Source organism: Rhea americana, unplaced genomic scaffold (assembly GCF_003343005.1).
Source record: "Rhea americana isolate MKP2758 unplaced genomic scaffold, rheAme1 scaffold_103, whole genome shotgun sequence".
In the NCBI taxonomy this organism is placed as follows: Eukaryota; Metazoa; Chordata; class Aves; order Rheiformes; family Rheidae; genus Rhea; species Rhea americana.
Window position 1 is genome coordinate 3,132,430 of NW_028185073.1, and position 5,120 is coordinate 3,137,549.

Consider the following 5,120-nt stretch of genomic DNA (forward strand, 5'->3'; position numbering starts at 1 on the left):
GCCGTGGGGGCGGGGCGGTGCCGGGGCCGTTGGGGCGTTGGGGGGGGGGCGCTGCTGAGGCCGTTGGGGCGCCCGGGCGCGGGGCGTTGCCGGGGCCGTTGGGGCGCCAGCAGCAGTACCACAGCCTCTCATTTATTGAATTCCCCTTTATTCCTTTATTTTAGGAGATAAACACCATAAAAGATATCCCATGGCATAAGTATGGCTTTCTGAATCACCATCTTTCTTCTGGTGTCATTACACTTTGTCTTTTCATCTTACTTGCTGTAAGGAAAATAAAGAGAAATTTCTCCAAATCTGTGAGAAAATTAGTAATGGATCCACATGTCTGTCTTAGTTTTAGGTAGCATATACAGCCTTGTAGCACATACGTACACACAGGAGGCAAGTGCACTTCCCACCCATGCATCCTCTCCTGCATGGTTAGCTCATGCAGACTCTATGGGTTAATGAAGGAAAGCTCCTGCTGCTAATAACAGCTATTCAGTAGGGTTTTGTTGTAACTGTATATTATGCAACAAGCAAAGAGACCGAAGTCAGTGTACTGTGTACATTGCCACTGTCATTCCTTTCTCTGTACATCATAAAAATGAGAAATGATGATGGGACATTTACTGACTATAAAAGGGTGCAATGTTTCCTTTGAAAGTGCAACTATCAAGACCCTAGCATTTGTGATCTAATATGACCTGATCTCTGTCCCTTGTTATATTTTCGTGTGCTGAACCAAGATGCCTTGAATGGTAATGTGATAATAATAGTGTATTTTTTTGAATCATAGACTTTGTGCTTGAGTGCAAAAACATCAACACATTTCTCAGTGTTATGATACTAAACTGTAGCTGCTATTCACCCAAGGGGTTAAAGATGAAATGACAAGCATACAGAGGACTAGGCTCACAGAGTTTCTTCCACAGATCTAGGAGTAACTGCTGAGGTACAGTTGCAGGATATGTAGAAGTTAGGCTATGATGACGTATTTGGGTAGAATCGTGCAAGCCCTTCGTGCTCAGACCTCCAGCTGTCATCAGGTTCACTGAGCTGAAGATKAGACACTTTCATGCAAGTGTCAATACAGTGACATGCGTGAAACTGCTCTCTTGAGATAGCTCTGTCTTGAAACTGGAAAACTGGTGAAGATCTATGGGAACTGATGTCCTATCTGGAGCTCTGTTACAGGGCATCTGCATGAACAATTAAGGAAGGTCAGTCCTGATCTGTGCTATAAAAAACAAAAAAAAATTTTTGCTACAGACAAAGTGACTTAAAGCCAAAAATACTTTACGGGAAGAGTGTAAGTGATGCACTGTCATGGCCCATGGCATGAAGCTTGCCATACTGTTTAAGGATGCAGACGTTATGTCATATAACAAGCAGAAGGCTTGTGACAGTGCATGCACATCTCTGTTATTTAGTCCATCAAGATACCTTAATATATTCATCTGAGCTTCTTAAAACTAGTCTTAGAACAGATGAGTCATTCACCTTGCAGGTCATTTAAACCTCTTGCTGTACTAATCATCCTTTGAAACACAAAAAATTGGCTCTTTCAGTAAGAACAGGTATATATAAACAGAACAAAATGTGGAAAATGTATAGCTGTCTTTCCTATGGACCATTCACAAACAAGATTTCAAAGGGAAAGTTATTGTGGTCGTTATCATCTTTAAAGATATAATCTAAAGAAATATCGAAATACTTAGATATTAAAAAGCAGTGAAAGGGAAATTATTTACTGCAACATCACAGGAAAATTTGATGTACTTTAAGAAGAAAAGAAGGAAACTTGCAGTAAACTAGCTAAGGCTAGTGAACTGCAAAGTCACTTTCTAGTAAAACATGAAGAGTAAAATCACTAATTTTTTACAAGGATTTTCTAAATTCAGCCACAACAGAGCAGAGGATTATTCCTATGAAGAAACTGTCAGAAAGGAGAGGAAGAAGAGTGTATTACTTAGTTGCAAAATCCAAGTCAGCAATATGTATATATACAGAAGATAGGGCCTCAAATACCAAGAAGGTACTCTTTTGCAATGGTTAGACTCTGTCATTTTGTCACATAAAACAAGCATTCTTTAATATTCACTGAAAAGGTTTTGATGCATCTTTAAACACATTTTCTGCCTATTTATTTATTTATTTATGCACAGCTAGACTAAAATAGCATAAAAAGCTAGTTTGGAGTAAAGAAAGTACAAGTAATAAAATTAACAGTATGCATTCCACCTGTTTTCATAACAAATATCTTTCTAATAAATTGTTCACAAATGGCTACAAAATAATTTAACCACTTGATAATTTAGAATTTACCACTTGATAATTTAGAAACGTGTGCGATTAGTAATTGCTGGTTTTGTATCATTCACTAACTACCTATAAATACTATCCATTTAACAGTGGAGTGTCATTTCATATGTTGCGTATTACTGCCTTCAATTTCTGACTAGAAAATGTATGTAACTAACCAGCAGTATAAATCACTAGTATTGTAACTCAGTTTTGTGAGTTTTGCTCTAATGTTTGTGTTTCTTTTTCAGTGGATGAGTTATATATGCAATTGATATGTTTTTATTCTAAATTTTACAAATACATGTATCATTCAGAAATTAGTTTCACCAAAAATTCTTGGATGAATCCAAGCATAATATTTGCAAGTAATTAGTGAATTTATTAGTTAAATTTTGGAGCTGAAATATTAGTGGAAAATAAAAACAACRAAGTTGTAATTATGGTTTTAATTTAGCAGTCACATACAGGCTGAAAATACAGCTCTGAGAAAATACAAAGGGGAATTAAAGCTGAGCTCTTACCCATACAGTAACAACCATACATGACATCTAAAACAGAATATGAAGGAGGAAGTATAAAACTATCATTTGAAAGTTTTAAAAGCAATCACTTAATGGGTTACTTACTGTCAGTGTAAATAAATGTATAGCCAAAACCATGAGATGTAGGCTTGATTTAACATTACTGGCTATCTCAACGCTTGCCAATAATGCAGGTCATTTGGAATAGAATCTCTATATAAACAGCCCTGAGGCCTTCAGTTTGGTTTTCATAACTGCTATAAATTTAGAAGAGGTTTGTTTTTTTAGAAAAAACCTCTTTTAGGTCAGTGAAAATATCCTTAAAAAAACATGATTCTCTTTCGGGCTTTATTATGTTAGTTCCAGCGACTGAGGWATGCACTGTTAGTTTCATAACTGTTCGATCACCGAAGAATTTTCTTTGTGCACATCGTTTCTCTGCCAGAAGTCACTGTGGTTTCTGAATACGTCCAGAGAGTTACATTCCTTGAAGATATTTGATATCAGATACAAGGAAGCAGAAACATCCAGAATCACAGATCATTTTAATTCTTGGCCTTAGGAAATGTTTATTCTTTTAAATTCTGGGGACACAATACAGCCTTGTAAGACCACTACCAGCACTGTGAATTGCAAATTACTTAATTTGATTGGATCCTCTCTAATCAACGAAGAAGAGGCATTCAAACTATATAGGGCTTTCCAATAACACTAAAGTGATTGTAAAAGGAACTAAATGACTCAGGAACACGATCTAGCATAGCTTTCAGTGTAATACAGTGTTGGAAAGATATACTTCATGGACAGTGACAGACTGACCAAGGAACCTTGGTCAACAAGGTCAACAAAAGTGAAAAACATTAATGAAGCTTTTGGTGATAGTTGCTGCATGTTTTAGCAAGGTAACAGGGCCTACCTGAAGTTCTGGGTACCCAATACAGCCATAGTATGCTACATTGGCCTGGAATGGTGGGCAAAGTTATTGGAGAGGTGGAAGCTCCTGTATATTGAAGTGTAGTTGATAGCTATGACTACGTAGATTTGTCATGTGTTATACATTTAAACTATTCCCTTTAGCAGGTATTTCTCAAATCTTGTAAGCATTTGCTGTATTAAATTATCTAAAACTCACAAAAGTACGCTTGAGTTGTCTTGCCTTTGAATTAAGCACACTACTTAACTTTTATCACAAAGAAGTTCTATATATCAGAGTCAGTACTGACATACTTTCTGCTGTATTAGGAAGGTGGTATCTGTATGCTGTGTAAGAAGACCAACATACAGAGCTTCACATCATGCAGTAAAATCTGTCCTTAATCTACTTGTAAATAGTACATTAAAGATAAGCTTGTCATCTGTCCATGCAATGCGTTTTCACTAGCTTTCTCTAGCTGGTATTCAGCACAGTATCACTTTCTGTAGGCAAGTGCTACGTCAGTTTTAGAGAACTGCAAAGATACTCAGATCATATTTAAAAATGTGTGATGGTGCCACAGTAATGCCACAGAAGCCATTTTCATAGGCATAATATTGCATATGTATATCCATTGGTCACATCAGTAATAGACTGTTACTGCTTACATGACAAACTCACGTAATTCTTTACAGCCGTTGGCATTGCAGGGATGGAGATGAGAGGAATGTGATAATTTCAAATATTCTTACATTCAGATGTAGCTAATTAGGTCTCACTGACTATGAAATGAATCTTCATAGCAGAGGAGAAGCCTGAGGGTCCTTGGGCATGTCAGTGGCCATGGTGTACAACTGTTGTATATACTCATAGGCAATTAGTAGAGATAACATGTACGTATATTTGCAGAGTCCATGTCATACAGATCTTGTATCTTAGCCATTTTCTGTAAATGATGATGGGATAGTTTTGTTCCAGTGAATTCTTGACACCTATTACAAATTCATAACAGGTCAGTTAAGATATGCCCACTGCTGCTTTCTCTCAAGTGTGAGCTGTGTATGGGTGTTTCCATGYTGTTGGCTATGCTGTGAAAGGTGATTTTTCTAGACCTCCTGGTAAAGGCAGAGCACTTTGTGACCCATGTTCCCAAATGAGAGCTTTATTAATAAAATTGGATTGCTCTGAGCATTTTTTCTTGTGTGGCAGACAACCGTGGAAGTGTGCAAGTGGCAGCATTATTATGTAGGTTAGAAAGAAAGGTTCAGTTTCATCAGTGTTCAGACAGCAATCTTACTGTTGCATGTGGTTATTGGAGCAGTTCAGCAGCAGCCTCCAGTGAATGTTTTAGTTGTCTGTTTTATGTATACTGTATGTCCTACATATGCTGTATACTG